Raw genomic sequence first — 18,557 nt, forward strand, 5'->3', positions numbered from 1 at the left:
CTGCCTGAAAAAAACGCTCCTTATCTGTGCTCAGTGTGCTGCATATAGCTGTGCTCACACTGCTTAATTGTGGGGACTAAGGAGCAGCTGTATTATATAGGAGGAGTACAGTGCAGAGTTTTGCTGACAGTGACCACCAGTATACGTTGTCTGCCTGAAAAACACTCCATATCTGTGCTCAGTGTGCTGCATATATCTGTGCTCACACTGCTTTATTGTGGGTACTGGTATACTATCCATCTAGATTCTATACCTATGGTGCATTTCAGTTGTGCAGTTTGCTGACACAGTGACCACCAGTATATATAGCAGTACGGTACGGAAGGCCACTGCTGTACCTACCTCTGTGTCGTCAAGTATACTATACATCTAAATTCTATACCTATGGTGCATTTTAGTTGTGCGCAGTATATATATGTATATAGTATATATATATATATATATATATATATATGGAAAAGATGTCGCGCAATCCCACACAAGTCTTTGGAATGTATATCAGTCCATATGTATTTTTGCAGCAGTCCTCCTCTAGGAGTAAACCCGTACTCCTCAGCACATGTAAAAAGAAGAAATAATGGAGGGCGCAATGGTGAGTATAGAATTACAAGCTTTTACTGACATCAATATCACTCACGTACATTTAAAGTACAAATTAACCAGCGCGATGTAGATCATCAGTGGAGCCTCCGGAAACCCGCACCAATGAACCCCGTCGCTCACAGGATAACAGAAGCCGCTAAATCCTTCTAGCCGCACGGACTTGAATCACAGACCACACGGGCCGATACTTCAGACGCTGGATCCTTGAACCTCGTCCTGCTGGCCACGCCCGTGTGGTCTGTGATTCAAGTCCGTGCGGCTAGAAGGATTTAGCGGCTTCTGTTATCCTGTGAGCGACGGGGTTCATTGGTGCGGGTTTCCGGAGGCTCCACTGATGATCTACATCGCGCTGGTTAATTTGTACTTTAAATGTACGTGAGTGATATTGATGTCAGTAAAAGCTTGTAATTCTATACTCACCATTGCGCCCTCCATTACATATATATATATATATAGTATATATATATATATATATAGTATATATATGTATATAGTATATATATATATATATGTATATATATAGTATATAGTATATATAGTATAGTATATATATGTATATAGTATATATTTATATATATATATAATTATATATATAGTATATATATGTATATAGTATATATATATGTATATAGCATGTATATGTATATAGTAGGCCATTGCTATTGATACTGGCATATAATTCCACACATTAAAAAATGGAGAACAAAAATGTGGAGGGTAAAATAGGGAAAGATCAAGATCCACTTCCACCTCGTGCTGAAGCTGCTGCCACTAGTCATGGCTGAGACGATGAAATGCCATCAACGTCGTCTGCCAAGGCCGATGCCCAATGTCATAGTAGAGAGCATGTAAAATCCCAAAAAACGAAGCTCAGTAAAATGACCCAAAAATCTAAATCAAAATCGTCAGAGGAGAAGCGTAAACTTGCCAATGTGCCATTTACGACACGGAGTGGCAAGGAACGGCTGAGGGCCTGGCCTATGTTCATGGCTAGTGGTTCAGATTGACATGAGGATGGAAGCACTCTCACATCCTCTCGCTAGAAAAATGAAAAGACTTAAGCTGGCAAAAGCACAGCAAAGAACTGTGCATTCTTCTAAATCACAAATCCCCAAGGAGAGTCCAATTGTGTTGTTTGCGATGCCTGACCTTCCCAACACTGGACGGGAAGAGGTGGCGCCTATCACCATTTGCACGCCCCCTGCAAGTGCTGGAAGGAGCACCCGCAGTCCAGTTCCTGATAGTCAAATTGAAGATGTCAGTGTTGAAGTACACCAGGATGAGGATATGGGTGTTGCTGGCGCTGGGGAGGAAATTGACAAGGAGGATTCTGATGGTGAGGTGGTTTGTTTAAGTCAGGCACCCGGGGAGACACCTGTTGTCCGTGGGACGAATATGGCCATTGACATGCCTGGTCAAAATACAAAAAAAAAATCACCTCTTTGGTGTGGAATTATTTCAACACAAATGCGGACAACAGGTGTCAAGCCGTGTGTTGCCTTTGTCAAGCTGTAATAAGTAGGGGTAAGGACGTTAACCACCTCGGAACATCCTCCCTTATACGTCACCTGCAGCGCATTCATCATAAGTCAGTGACAAGTTCAAAATCTTTGGATGACAGCGGAAGCAGTCCACTGACCACTAAATCCCTTCCTCTTGTAACCAAGCTCCTGCAAACCACACCACCAACTCCCTCGGTGTCAATTTCCTCCTTACACAGGAAAGCCACTAGTCCTGCAGGCCATGTCACTGGCAAGTCTGATGAGTACTCTCCTGCCTGGGATTCCTCCGATGGATCCTTGAGTGTAATGCCTACTGCTGCTGGCGTTGCTGTTGTTGCTGCTTGGAGTCGATCGTCATCCCAGAGGGGAAGTCGGAAGACCACTTGTACTACTTCCAGTAAGCAATTGACTGTCCAACAGTCCTTTGCGAGGAAGATGAAATATCACAGCAGTCATCCTGCTGCAAAGCGGATAACTCAGGTCTTGTCAGCCTGGTTGGTGAGAAACGTGGTTCCGGTATCCATCGTTAATTCAGAGCCAACTAGAGACTTGATTGAGGTACTGTGTCCCCGGTACCAAATACCATCTAGGTTCCATTTCTCTAGGCAGGCGATACCGAAAATGTACACAGATGTCAGAAAAAGAGTCACCAGTGTCCTAAAAAATGCAGTTGTACCCAATGTCCACTTAACCACGGACATGTGGACAAGTGGAGCAGGGCAGACTCGGGACTATATGACTGTGACAGCCCACTGGGTAGATGTATTGCCTCCCGCAGCAAGAACAGCAGCGGCGGCACCAGTAGCAGCATCTTGCAAACGCCATCTCGTTCCTAGGCAGGCTACGCTTTGTATCACCGCTTTCCAGAAGAGGTACACAGCTGACAACCTCTTACGGAAACTGAGGAACATCATCGCAGAATGGCTTACCCCAATTGGACTCTCCTGGGGATTTATGACATCGAACAACGCCAGCAATATTGTGCGTGCATTACATCTGGGCGAATTCCAGCATGTCCCATGTTTTGCACATACATTGAATTTGGTGGTGCAGAATTATTTAAAAAACGACAGGGGTGTGCAAGAGATGCTGTTGGTAGCCCGAAGAATTGCGGGCCCCTTTCGGCATTCAGCCACCGCGTGCCGAAGACTGGAGCACCACCAAACATTCCTGAACCTCCCCGCCATCATCTGAAGCAAGAGGTGGTAACGAGGTGGAATTCAACCCTCTATATGCTTCAGAGGATGGAGGAGTAGCAAAAGGCCATTCAAGCCAATACATCTGCCCACGATATAGGCAAAGGAGGGGGAATGCACCTGACTCAAGCGCAGTGGAGAATGATTTCAACGTTGTGCAAGGTTCTGCAACCCTTTGAACTTGCCACACGTGAAGTCAGTTCAGACACTGCCAGCCTGAGTCAGGTCATTCCCTTCATCAGGCTTTTGTGGAAGAAGCTGGAGACATTGAAGGAGGAGCTAAAACAGAGCCATTCCGCTAGGCATGTGGGACTTGTGGATGGAGCCCTTAATTTGCTTAACCAGGATTCACGGGTGGTCAATCTGTTGAAATCAGAGCACTACATTTTGGCCACCGTGCTCGATCCTAGATTTAAAACCTACGTTGTATCTCTCTTTCCGGCAGACACAAGTCTGCAGAGGTTCAAAGACCTGCTGATGAGAAAATTGTCAAGTCAAGCGGAACGTGACCCGTCAACAGCTCCTACTTCACATTCTCCCGCAACTGGGGGTGTGAGGAAAAGGCTAAGAATTCCGAGCCCACCCGCTGGCGGTGATGCAGGGCAGTCTGGAGCGAGTGCTGACATCTGGTCCGGACTGAAGGACCTGCCAACGATTACTGACATGTCGTCTACTGTCGCTGCATATGATTCTGTCTCTATTGAAAGAATGGTGGAGTATTATATGAGTGACCGCATCCAAGTAGGCACGTCAGACAGTCCGTACGTATACTGGCAGGAAAAAGAGGCAATTTGGAGGCCCTTGCACAAACTGGCTTTATTCTACCTAAGTTGCACTCCCTCCAGTGTGTACTCCGAAAGAGTGTTTAGTGCAGCCGCTCACCTTGTCAGCAATCTGCGTACGAGGTTACTACCAGAAAATGTGGAGAAGATGATGTTCATCAAAATGAATTATAATCAATTCCTCCGTGGAGACATTCACCAGCAATTGTCTCCAGACAGTACACAGGGATCTGAGATGGTGGATTACAGTGGGGACGAATTAATAATCTGTGAGGATGGGGATGTACACAGTGAAAGGGGTGAGGAATCGGAGGATGATGATGAGGTGGACATCTTGCCTCTGTAGAGCCAGTTTGTGCAAGGAGAGATTGATTGCTTCTTTTCTGGTGGGGGCCCAAACCAACCAATCATTTCAGTCACAGTCGTGTGGCAGACCCTGTCGCTGAAATGATGGGTTCGTTAAAGTGTGCATGTCCTGTTTATACAACATAAGGGTGGGCTGGAGGGCCCAAGGACAATTCCATCTTGCACCTCTTTTTTCTTTCATTTTTCTTTGCATCATGTGCTGTTTGGGGACAATTTTTTTGAAGTGCAGTGCCACTCCTAGATGGGCCAGGTGTTTGTGTCGGCCACTTGGGTCGCTTAGCTTAGTCACACAGCTACCTCATTGCGCCTCTTTTTTTCTTTGCATCATGTGCTGTTTGGGGACTATTTTTTTGAAGTGCCATCCTGCCTGACACTGCAGTGCCACTCCTAGATGGGCCAGGTGTTTGTGTCGGCCACTTGTGTCGCTTAGCTTAGTCACACAGCGACCTTGGTGTGCCTCTTTTTTTCTTTGCATCATGTGCTGTTTGGGGACTATTTTTTGGAAGTGCCATCCTGTCTGACACTGCAGTGCCACTCCTAGATGGGCCAGGTGTTTGTGCCGACCACTTGTGTCGCTTAGCTTAGTCACTCATCGACTTTGGTGCGCCTCTTTTTTTCTTTGCATCATGTGCTGTTTGGGGACAATTTTTTTGAAGTGTCATCCTGCCTGACACTGCAGTGTCACTCCTAGATGGGCCAGGTGTTTGTGTCGGCCACTTGTGTCACTTAGCTTAGCCAGCCAGCGACCTCGGTGCAAATTTTAGGACTAAAAATAATATTGTGAGGTATTGAGAATAGACTGGAAATTATGGTTATTGAGGTTATTAATACTATGGGATCAAAATGACCCCCAAATTCTATGATTTAAGCTGTTTTTCAGGGTTTTTTGAAAAAAAACACCCGAATCCAAAACACACCTGAATCCGACAATACATTTTCAGGGAGGTTTTGCCAAAACGCGTCCGAATCCAAAACACGGCCGCGGAACCGAATCCAAAACCAAAACACAAAACCCGAAAAATGTCCGGTGCACATCACTAAAAAATGTATGGGTGTTGTTGCTAAAATAAAAGCATGCTGGTCCTTTATGCTGTGAAAATTCAGGGGTGCTGTTATTAAAATAAAAATACACTGGTCCTGTATGCTGTAAGAATACAGGGGTGCTGTGAAAATAAAGGGGCACTGTTCTGCGTGCTTTAATAATTAAGTGGTGCTGTCCTGTGAAATGGAGAACAACAATTTGGAGGAACAAATAGTGGAAAATAAGGAACTACTTCTAGTTCCTAGTACTAGTGCTGAAGCTGCTGTTGCCACCAGTCATGATATTGACTATTCAATTCCATCAACATTGTCTGCTAAGGCCAATGCCCAATGTCATAGAGGACATGTAAAATTCAAGAAGCAGGGGGCGTGGCTTGGCGGCTATCGGGATCAGGCAAGCCTTGCAGGAGCTCCTATCTGTAAAGGCTTTCTGGGTTGTTATGAGCCCTTCTGCTGCAGCCAAACCTGCCCTAACGGCACCTTATAGTCATCCTGCACCTATTATCCTGCCTGGGTGAGAGCTTGCGGAGCCGGAAGAGGCCTCCTGCCTCTCTGCAGGTTGCGGCCTCCCCCTCTTATGCAAGCCAGGGACTAGATTTCTTACCGCCTCCCGATACTCCAGCTGCGTTCGGCAAGATGTGGCGCGACGCAGTTGTACCCTCCAGATTGCGCCTTCTCTCCCACGGACTGCCTGCTGCTCTGCCCGGATGCCCGTGGAGGATGCTGCCTGCCTGGGCGGTGAGGGAGACTGACACCCGTTTTCTCTGGCCTTAGCTGCCGTGTGCTGCTGGGATGGATACACGCTGCTTCCTCAAAGACGCTGCCTCCTGATTTACCAGGTACATGATCTGCTCCCTGCTCTCTTGAGGCCTCTAAACTGTGCCTCACTGTTGCCAGCAGGGCAAACAGGCCCTGCACTCACCCGCAGGAGTTTTCATACAAATACATGGGATATTGTACGGTAGTTCACTGCCCCCTTCAGGAGCCTTTATATATTTAAATTCCCCTGCACAACCAGAGGGAACCAGCGCCACTGCAGGCTGGTCATGGTACAGCACTGAGGGATCCCCAACCACATTTTATCTCCTCCCTGTGGCCACCTGCTTCCCCCAAGTTGCTTCTTGCTCCCGTCCGCTCCCTCCAGTGCATATTTGGCTGCCCACTGCCCAGGTCTCTGGTTCCTTCACCAAACCTGGACACGCCCTTTGACCTGACCACCTCACACTAACGGAGCATCCTCTGGGCCGCCCCTTTGGAACTCGTCCTTGCTTTTGTGTCCTTCACCCTAGGGGGACTTTTCTACCCTGGTGTGCTTTTATGTTTCCCACTGTGTGGAGACAAACCCCAAGTTCAAGGTCCCCCATGTGAAGCTGTCCTGATTGCAATGCCGAGCCGCTGACAGGGGGCTATGTTCCTCGACCCCTCATATACGTTTTGGTGATGAATAACAACACGCCTCCGCCCTCTACGCTCTTCTAATGGGAAGAGGCAAAAGAAGTTTGCAAGGGAAGGGTACACATCCTAAACGTGTTGTTTCTCCTAGATCTACTCTCCGCTCATTTCTCCCTGCCACACAACTTTGGGACTCTTCTTCTTCGGCCTTGGAGACCGACATGCCTCCCTCACCCGATATGGCTCACTCTCCTCCTTCTGGGGACCTCCAGACTCAGATGCCCCAACTAAGCAGTGAAATTGGAGAAATTCTGACACATGTCCTCTCTTTACCCACCAAGCAGGATATGCAGGCACTCGAGTCTCGCCTGCAGGACTCGCTTCAGACCCAGATCACCTCAGTACAATCAGAAATCAAAGACTTGGGGTCTAGAGTGGTGACATTGGAGGAGGAGAAAGAGTCTGTAGATGACCAAATCGCACATCTCCATGAAGTCATTTCTCAACAAGCTTCAGACATGACGGCTATCCAAAGTAAACTAGAAGATTTGGACAACAGGGGTGTCGGAACAACATCCGTGTCCGTGGTCTCCCTGAATCAGTTCCCCCTACGGGCCTCATCGCTGCTCTAAACAAAATATTTGGAGAACTTTTGAGTCTTGACCCTAATGATTCCATTATTTTTGACCGGGCTCATAGGTCACTTCGACCTAAACGAACTGCTTCTGATAGGCCGAGGGATGTCATTTGCAGGCTCCACTACTTCTCTCAAAAGGGAGGCAAATCTTTGCAAGGTTCGGGAGTTGGAGGGAGTTGAGTTCAATGGTGTCTGAATACAGATATTCCAAGATCTTTCATGGAGAACACTTCAGGAGTGGAGACTGGTGAAACCATTAACGGAAGCGTTACGAAAAGCTAAATTGAAATACAGATAGGGCTTTCCGTTTTCCATCCAAGTCACGCATGCTGGCAAATTTCTGTCTCTTCAAACCCCGACGGATCTCCCTGCTTTCTGCTCTGTGCTGGATCTAGAAGCCATTGCCCTTCCCGACTGTCAAGCATTCCATCTACCTGATCCGGCTCCTCCTGCCTCTTCCTCTGCCAAAAAACCAAGATGGCAACACACGCTAAAAAGAAGCCCTTCACTGAGGATTCCACTCGGGCCTTTTTTCCCACTTGATGGACTCTGGCTTTTCCTTGTTTTACCCCTATTCTCATGCATGGGCTTGTTCACCCGCTACAAGACTTCCTCATTGGTCCTACTAAGAAGGTCAACATATCAACGGACTACCCTTTAGATCTCTACGTGATGCTTCCTCTTATGTACCTGTTTCTATGTTGTTCTATACAGTGTCTATACTTTTCATGTACTGTTGATCCTTGCCATCAGTAGGATCTTATGTCTAATGTGGGTAGTGTTTCCTTCTTTTTTTTTCTTTTTTCTTTTTCCTTTTTCTACACTCTACCCTCGATATGTTAATTACGTTATATTTAGTTTTATATTGGTTTCGCTGTGGGCAGCAATTGTCTGCTGATGTTTATTATTGTTATTCAGTAAACACCATTATTTTTTTCATGTTTAGCTACCAGCTGTTGAGCGGGTCGAGGTGCACGCTCCCCTAGTGTACCCTCCACCGCCTAATTTTTGATCTCCGAGACATGTGAACTTTACTGATTCCCTTTTTGTCCAGAGACGGGTTTTTTTCTCTCGCCTTGACTTCAAGGCTTATTCGTTTCTTTTTTGGTTCTATTATTTTATGTTTTCTCTCCTTCTCTGTCTTTCTGTTTTTTCCCTCCATCGCCTCCTGGCCTCCTACCCCTCTTCCCCTGTCCGTCCTCCTGAACCGATCCTTACCATTGCCCAATTTTGCCACTAAGTTGCCCCTATGGTTCACACACTTAGATTAATTTCACTTAATGCAAGGGGTCTCAACGTCCCAGAAAAACGGTCCCAAGCTCTTTGCTCCTACCGAGCTGACAGGGCAGATGTAGTACTTGTCCAGGAGATGCACTTTCGCCACTCCCCGTCCCCACCTCTACTAAAAAAAAGTTTTTTTCCTTCCACCTACTACAGTAATTACCCACTAAGTCTAAGGAGCTGGCGACAGTGTTCGCTGCTCACTTACCCGTCACAGTAGGTCCAGTACACTGTTTGGAGGAGGGGAGATGCCTTTTATTAATTTGCACCTTATTCAACACTACTTTTACTATTGTAAATATCTACACCCCCAACACAGGGTAGCTGCTGTTTTTGGAACGGGTTCTTGATAAAATCGACTTACTTAAACAGGGTGTTTTAATAGTGTGGGGGGGATTTTAACTGGGCGCTTGACCCTCTACTTGACGTCTCCACTGGCTCCTCCTCCATTTCGACCCGTCGGTCGAGACGATTGAGGCGTCTGTTGCATACTCACCAGCTGTCCGACATTTGGAGAATACTCCATCCGACTGACCGAGATTTTACACACTATTCTGTCCCTCATCGGTCCTACTCAAGGATTGACTATATCCTGATAGACCATAACCACCATCAGTTCGCACACGATGCATCCATAGGCCCGACGACTTGGTCGGACCACGGGCTAATCTGACTTGTGTCTGACGTTGAGCTCCTCCTGTCCCACTTTCCGCTCTTCTCTATGATCCTTACTGCAAATCTCAAATAGAAGACACCATAGATATGTATATTGAGACCGTCTCCCCTGAGGTCTCTAGCCTTACTACTTGGGAAGCCCACAAATGCGTGGTACATGACAAATGTATACAACTGGGGTCCAATCTTAAGAAACAGAGTCAGATTGATGGTCTTCTACAAAAAATTTAACTTTTGGAAACCTCTCATAAAAATTCCATCTCACCCGATGTCTATGCGGATCTTGTGTCGGCTCTCGTCGCTCAACAAACTGCTCTTAGATAAAGTAAAATTTGCTTTTAGGAAATGTCGAAACAGATGTTATAGATGGGGGAACAAACCTGGCAAGATGTTGGCCAGGGCCTTGCGCTCCCAAAGGGCTCTTTCCTACATCTCCTCCTTTAAGAATGACCAAGACTCCACCATACACAATACCGACGAGATAGCTGCGACGTTCTACTCTTACTACTCCTCGCTATACAATCTGGCTTCCCCTGTGGAATTCTCGGATTATGTTGAGAAGCAGAGAGTTGTCCACTCTTACCTTATGAAGATCGGATTCCCCAGACTCACGTCTGATGCTTGTGTGGAGCTGGAGAGACCATTTTCCTCTTTGGAACTGGAGGAGGCCCTCAAGTCAACCCCGTCCGGGAAGAGCCCGGGCCCTGATGGCTTCACGATTACCTATTATAAATCCTTCAAAGACAGACTGCTCCCTTTACTATTGGAGGCCTGCAATACTGTTTCGGATAAGGCATCTTTTTCTCACCAATCCCTGGAAGCCCATATCACTGTAATCCCCAAACCCGGCAAGGTCCCCTCCCTGTGTCCCAGCTACTGGCTTATTTTCCTCCTCAACACTGACATTAAGCTCTACGCTAAACTTCTTGTAAACAGATTAAAGCACCTCTTGCTGTCTCTCATACACCCTGATCAGGTGGGTTTTGTCCTTGGCTGCGAGGCAAAGGACAACACCACTAAGATAATAGCTCTCATACACTACATTTCTTCCTCGCCCTCTCCCGATATTTTGTTATCTACAGACGCCGAGAAGGCCTTTGACAGGGTCGACTGGTGTTTCATGGCTGGTCTGCTTGGTCACATGGGACTGGGCCTTTCGTGCCTTCAACGTATCCTAGCCGTATATACTTCCCCAATGGCTAGGATTCGGATTAATGGGTCTTTATCACATTCCTTCGATATCAATAATGGTACCCGACAGGGGTGCCCACTATCACCCCTAATATTCATTCTTTGTATGGAAGCTCTGGCGACAGCAATCAGGCTTAATCCTAACATTACCGGTATCAAGATTGGGGGTGTTGAACACAAACTTGCCCTGTTCACCGATGATCTGCTGGCAACTCTTATGAATCCCGTAATCTCCCTCCCAAACTTGATGGAGGCGTTTAAAGTTTCCGGGGACCTCACAAACTTTAAAATAAACTATTCCAAGTCGGTCGCCTTAAATATTACGTCTCCTCCTGCAATGGTGGCGGGGCTTAAAACGAAGTTCCCTTTCTCCTGGGACGCCTCTCACCTCAAATACCTAGTGGTTACTCTTCCTAGGGACCTCTCACGCATCTTACCCCATTGTTGGCAAAGCTACGATCTGATCTCCAAACTTGGAGGTCAAGACCATTTTCTTGGTTTGGGAGAATGGGTATACTCAAAATTAACTCCCTTCCTAAGATTCTCTATTTACTGCAGGCTCTTCCTATCAAAGTACCTCTGAAATGGTTTAAGGATATCCAATCATTATTTAGAGACTTCCTTTGGGGAGGGAAACACCCGCGACTGAGGCTCGGTTTGATGTTCAGAAGGAAAGATAAAGGCGGGACTAGTCTACAAAACATCCAGGGGTACTATCAAGCTTTCCACTTGAGCAGGATCGCGGAATGGTCCAGATCGGATTCGCCTAAACAGTGGACTCAGATAGAAAAACATTCTCTGTCGATCCCTCTGGATATAGCCCCATGGCTACCCACCCTCCCTAACCCCCCCATCCCACTATCGGCCCGACTCTGTTGTGTTGGAAAAAGGTCAGGAAATTGCCATCGGTTTCTTCCTTAAAGTCCTCCTATCTTTCCTTTTTGCTTAACCCCCATTTTCCCCCGGGCTTGAATTCATCGGCTTTCCATTCCTGGTACATTAAGGGCCTCTACCGTGTTGGACAGCTGATGGGTGGGGATGGTATTGTCTCTTTCTCGGACCTGTGGACCAGGTGGGGATTGACTCAGGGAGACTTTTGGCACTACCTACAGGTTCACCACTTTCTGCAATCGTTAATCTTGGTATTCTGTTTTGACACCTTTTGAACGATTATGTGCTAGCTCAAAGACTCCTGCCCATTTTATTTCCAAGATCTACACCATCCTCCTTACAGATTCAAGTAAATCCCTCCCTCCTTTGACCCAGGGGTGGAATAAAGAAATGGGTGATGACCTGGACGATGACCAGTGGAACAAGATTTTAAATTAGCCCACGCCTGTTCTGCTAGCACGTTAGTTATTGAGACTCAATATAAGCTAATCTCCAGGTGGTATAGACATCTGTTGGCAATGCTCTAATGACATCGGTCACCCGTTCCACATTTGGTGGCTCTGTCCCGCTATCCAACCTTTCTGGGAGGAAGTCCTTACCCTATCTGCTATAATAACAGGGGGAGATGTTCCTGCTGATCCACTGTTTTGGCTTTTCCATCTCTCCTTTGGTCCCATCCCTAGCTACAAACATTCCTTGTTGTGCCATCTTAATAACGCGGCAAAGGCAGTTGTCCCTGTTTTCTGGTGTTCACCCTCTCCTCCAACAGTGCTGGACTGGTTCCATAGGATTAATCTTTATATGGACATGGATGATATCACATCCTCTGTAGACAACGGTTACGACCGTTTTAGAGATACTTGGTTCCGGTGGATGACATTTAAAGACTCTTCTGTATATCGGGAGATCCACACTAATAACTACCACCAACCCTCCTAAATACTCCTGACAGGGCATTTCTTATTTTTGCTCTCTTCCTCTCGCTTGCAAGTTTCAGATCAGGATTGTTCTCTTCCTTTTCCCCCTTCCTTCTCTTTCTATTCTCGATTTCTCCTTGTTTCATTTGTACTTTTTGTACTTTTTTTTCCCCTCTTTTCTTTTTCTTATTCGTAAAAGACCGGTCAGTTTATAATCTTGCTCTCTATTTGGGATGGTTATTTTTTATGGTCTGATTAACTGTTTGATGTATATCTGTTGGCCCATGGACTGTCATGCGCGGTCTTGGCCTGCTTTCCCTATCTGTTCCTGCTATTAGCACAAAGTACTGTTGTTATATATGTATTGATTTTTTTTCTTCTTCTTTGTTACGCAATAAAAATCTAATTTGCACTAAAATTCAACAAGCAAAAATTAATGATCAGAAACAAATAGAAACATAAAATTGGCAATATGCCATTCATGACACAAAGTGGCAAGGAAAGGCTAAGGTCTTGGCCTATGTTCATGACTGGTAGCTCAGCTCATGAGGATAGAAGCCCTCCTCCCTCTTGAAAAAAAAAATAAACATGTTAAAGCACAGGAAAAAAACAACTGTGCGTTCAGAAACATCACAAATCCCCAAGGAGAGCCCAAGTGTGTCCACGGATGTGATGTCTAGGCCTGACCTTCCCAAGACTGTATGGAAAGGGGAGTCTCCCTGCAAGTGCTGGAAAGAGCACCGCCAGTCCAGTTGCTGATATTGAGATTGAGGATGTCACTGTAGACGTACACCAGGATGAGGAGGACATGGGTGTAGCTGGCGCTGAGGAGGAAGTTGACAATGAGGATTCTGATGGTGATGTGGTTTGTCTGAATAAGGCACCAGTGGAAACAGTTGTTGTCCATGGGGTGAGAAAGCCCATTGTCATGCCTGGGCAAAATACCAAAAAAGCCACCTCTTCGGTGTGGAATTATTTCTCCACAAATCTGGACAACATGTGTTGCCTTTGCCAATCCATAATAAGTAGGAGTAAGGACATTAACCACCTAGGAAAATCCTCCTTTATAGGTCACCTGCAGCGCATTCATCAGAAGTCATTGTCCAGTTCAGAAACTTTGGATAAGAGCATAAGCAGTCCACTGACACCTAAATCCCTTATTCCTGTTGTACCCAAGCTCCTGCAGGCCACACCACCAACTCCCTCAACGTCAATTTCCTCCTCAGGCCATGTCACTGGCATGACTGACGAGTCCTCTCCTAACCGGGATTCCTCCGGAGAATCCTTGAGTGGTACGCCTACTGCTGCTATTGCTGCTGGGAGTCGATCATCATCCCAGAGAGGAAGTCGGAAGACCACTTGCACTACTTCAACTAAGCAATTGACTGTCCAACAGTTCTTCGTGAGGAAGATGAAATATGACAGCAGTCACCCTGAGGCCATAACAGCTATGCTGATGTTAGACGTGCGTCCGGTATCCGCCATTAGTGCGGTGGGATTTAGACAGTTGATGGACGTACTGTGTCCCTGGTATCAAATTCCATCTAGATTCCACTTCACTAGGCAAGCGATTCCAGGACTGTACAGAGAAATTAAGAAAAGTGTCCTCAGTGTCCTGAAAAATGCGGTTGTACCCAGTGTCCACTTAACCACGGACATGTGGATAAGTGGAGCAGGGCAAACTAAGGACTACATGACTGTGACAGCCCACTGGGTAGATGTATTGCCTTCCGCAGCAACAACAGCAGCGGCACCAGTAGCAGCATCTTACAAATGCCAACTCGTTCCTAGGCAGGCAACGCTGTATATCCCCAGTTTCCATAAGAAGCACACAGCTGACAACCTCTTACGGAAACTGAGGGACATCATCGCACAATGGCTTACCCAACTTAGACTCTCCTGGGGATTTGTTATATCTGACAACGCCACCAATATTTTGCGTGCATTACATCTGGGCAAATTACAGTAAGTCCTGTGTTTTGCACATACAATTAATTTGGTGGTGCAGAATTTTTTTTTAAATTACAGGGGCATGCAGGAGATGCTGTCGGTGGGCCGAAAAATTGTGGGCCACTTTCGACATTCAGCAACTGTGTGCCGAAGATTGAAGTGCCAGCAAACACTCCTGAACTTGCCCTGCCTCAACTGAAGCAAGAGGTAGTAACGAGGTGGAATTCAACCCTCTATATGCTTCAGAGGATGGAGGAGCAGCAAAAGGCCATTAAAGCCTATACATCCACCTACGATATAGGCAAAGGAGTGGGAATGCACCTGACTCAAGCGCAGTGGAGAATGATTTCCGCCTTGTGCAAGGTTCTCCAACCCTTCGAACTTGCCACACGTGAAGTCATTTCAGACACTGCCAGCTTGAATCAGGTCATTCCCCTCAGCAGGCTTTTGCAGAAGCAGCTGGAGAAATTGAAGGAGGAGCTAAGATGGAGCGATTTCGCTAAGTATGTGGGACTTGTGGATGGAACCCTTCATTCGCTTAACCAGGATTTAAGGGTGGTCAATCTGTTGAAATTTGACTGTTGACAATTTGGCCACCGTGCTCTATCTCGATCCTAGGTTTAAAGCCTATTTTGTATCTCTCTTTCCGGCAGATACAAGTCTGCAGAGGTTAAAAGACCTGCTGGTGAGAAAATTGTCAACTCAAGCGGAACATGACCCATCAACAGCTCCTCCTTCATTTTCTCCCGCAACTGGGGCTGCAAGTAAAAGGATAAAATTTGCTAGCCCAGCTAATGGCGGTGATGCAGGGCCGTCAGGAGCAAGTGTTGACATCTGGTCCGGACTGAAGGAGCAGCCAACAATTACTGACATGTCTATTGTCACTGCATATGATGCTGTCACCATTGAAAGAATGGTTGAGGATTATATGGGTGACAGCATCCAAGTAGGCATATCCGTATGCATACTGGTAGGAAAAAGAGGCAATTTGGAGGCCCTTGCACAAATTGGCTATATTTTACCTAAGTTGCCCCCTCTCCAGTGTGTACTCCGAAAGAGTGTTTAGTGCAGCCGGTAACCTTATCAGCTATTAATGTAGGAGGTTACTTCCACAAAGTGTGGAGAAGATGATGTTCATCAAAATGAATTATGAATTCCTCCAGGAAGACCTTTACCAGAAATTGCCTCCAGAAAGTACACAGGGACCTGTGATGGTGGATTCCAGTTAATAGTCTGTGAGGATGAGGATGTACACACTGAAAGGGGTGAGGAATCGGAGCATGAGGACGACATCTTGCCTCTGTAGAGTCAGTTTGTGCAAGGAGCGGTTAATTGCTTCTTTTTTGGTGGGGGGATTAATTGCTGCTTTTTTTGTGGGGACCCAAACAAACCAATCATTTCAGCCACAGTCATGTGGCAGACCCTGTCGCTGAAATGATTGGTTGGTTAAAGTATGCATGTCCTGTTTATACAACATAAGGGTGGGTGGGAGGGCCCAAGGACAATTCCATCTTGCACCTCTTTTTTTTCTTTGCATTATGTGCTCTTTGGGGCCTAGTTTTTAAAACTACCATCCTGTCTGCCTCTGCATTGCCACTCGTAGATGGGCCAGGTGTTTGTGCCGCCCACTTGTGTCGCTTAGCTTAGTCATCTTGCGACCTTTTGGCCTAAAAACAATATTGTGAGGTGTTCAGAATAGACTGGAAATGAGTGGAAATGATTGTTATTGAAGTTAATAATACTGTAGGATCAAAATTACCCCCAAATTCTTTGATTTTAGCTGTTTTTATGTTTTTTTAAAAATCATCCAAGAAATCCGTATCCAAAACACTACCGGAGATCCAGATCCAAAACCAAAACACAAAACACGAAAAGTGTCCGCCGCACATCTCTTATTTATTGTAATGCCCACCAATTGGTGTAGTCTCTTGATAAGCAGGAATATCCAATAATTTGTTTCCTCTATATAGAATAGATTGAAGATTTGTGTGTCTGTTATTTAGCTCTAACAAGAAATACCTAGATTCCTAAATTGCCTGTAGTATGATGCCGCCCCCAGCTCTGCAAAGCAGTGTCTGACTGTAGAACTGAGGCAGTGCTGTTGCTGCCTCATCTCTCATCTCCCTGCAGTTCCAGGGATCTCCACAAAGCTGGTGACAGTTAGCTATAAAAAGGGTTACACTAAACAAAGAATATATTTGTGTTATAAATATCTTCTTTGTATTATTTAATCATTGTTATATAAAATCGTAGGAGTTTGCAGAGAGTATACCAGGGGAGGCTCTGCTACCCCTGCCTACCACGATTGCACATCCTGATGTAAACTGGAAGCTATAAAGGTGGGAAAGACCACTGTGGGTAAATTGGGACTTTGTAATGGAAGTGATCGCAAAGTACAGATGAATTCATCATGGAACAATCTGAAATAGGTTCTGTTTACAGCAGCACTATCCCCTAGTAAAATATGTAACTTACAGTAGAGTACTCAGCCACCTTAACTGCTGTCCTAATTGTGATCAAATTTATTATCTGGTTCTGTATCACAGGGTTGCAACTAGAGTGACGGGAACCTTAATTAAACCTTTTACATTAGTATTAGAGTGACTTTAAAATAGCTCCACCTAAGACTCTATGATGCAGACAACCTTTTATAAGTGTAGGACATTATTTTACTTTGGTCTATACATTGTATGATGCAGTTAGTATTGTGAATACACAGTTCCAACAGTTGGGTTCAGTAGCTCTGTTATTGTTTTCTATAGGATTGAGCAGGAGTGGATGTAGGGATCAGGCCATTATTGGCTCCAACCCCCCCCCCCCTCCCCAATCACCACCACATCAATCACATCATTGCACCCTTTATTTCGGGGCCAGTCCAGATGCCTCAAAACCAGTGAAGCTGCCCTAACCTCACCTTACTACCACCTCCTGGACCACAATTAGCTACCCATTGTCCTACTCCCATCATTTGCTAAACAAAATATATATAAAAAAAAGTCATAATGCCAAGAATAAATATGAATCACCTGGCCTCAACAGCCTGGTGCGCTGCCCCCAACAAATGTCGGCCCTAGGCATGTGCCAAACATGCCTAGTGGGAAATCCACCACTGGGAGGGAGAGAAACTGTGAAAATAAAGAGGCTAAACAAATGCAATACACAAGATAAAAAATCAAAAGACACACCCTAATTTTAATTTATTCAATACTATATGATGATTAAAACTGTCAACAACACACCAACCAACAAAGTGGAGAAAACATGTATATCAAGGGTTTTAACGAGCTATAGGATTGAGACATTCTTCAAAGGAAGAGAAACAATAGAACACAAGGACATGCATTGAGATTGGACAGAGGGAGGTTCAGGGGAAATTTGAGGAAAAATTACTTCACAGAAAGGGTAGTGGGCAAGAGGAATAGCCTCCCATCAGAGGTGGTGGTGGCAAATACAGTAAAGCAATTTAAACATGCATGGGATAGGGGTGTGGTATGGAAGGTAGATAGTAACTAGGTCAACCGTGTCTAGGTCAACCCTTATTGGTCGACAGTAACTAGGTCAACAGGGTCTCTAGGTCGACAGGGTCATTAGGTCGACATGGTCTAGGTCGATATGGTCAAAAGGTCGACATGAGTTTTTTATGTGTTTTTGGTGTCGTTTTCTTCGTAAAGTGACCGGGAACCCCAATTAGTGCACCGTGTCCCCTCGCATGGCTAGCTTCGCTCGCCATTCTTTGGTCAAGGATTACCGTTCCAATCGTAGTCCACATGGATCGTTAAGTATGAAAAGGTTAAAAAAAAAGAAAAAAATTGTGAAAAACTCATGTCGACCTTTTGACCTGTCAACCTAGAACATGTCGACCTAGAGACCCTGTTGACCTAGAAACCCTGTCGACCTACTTACTGTTGACCAATAGTGGTCGACCTAGACACTGTCAACCTAGAGACCGGATCCCATGGGATAGACATAAGGATATCCTTACAACAAACTAAGGCTCTTATAGGGTTTGAGGTAACAATATGGTTAAAAAAAGGAGCAGACTAGATGGGCCGAGTAATTCTTATCTATATTTCTATGTCTAAAATTGTAATTTACTGTAGCTCCCAATCTGCCTCAGCCTTGTGGTTTTAAGG

At 45.7% G+C, this 18,557-nt stretch overlaps 1 protein-coding gene across 7 annotated transcripts in view; it reads left to right on the top strand.

Annotated features, from left to right (window-relative positions):
- Window positions 1–18,557, top strand: part of LOC135056670 (alpha-2-macroglobulin-like protein 1) — a 409,885-nt gene that overhangs the window by 381,653 nt on the left and 9,675 nt on the right. The window lies entirely within an intron of this gene.

This window comes from Pseudophryne corroboree, chromosome 3, assembly GCF_028390025.1.
Source record: "Pseudophryne corroboree isolate aPseCor3 chromosome 3, aPseCor3.hap2, whole genome shotgun sequence".
Lineage (NCBI taxonomy): Eukaryota > Metazoa > Chordata > Amphibia > Anura > Myobatrachidae > Pseudophryne > Pseudophryne corroboree.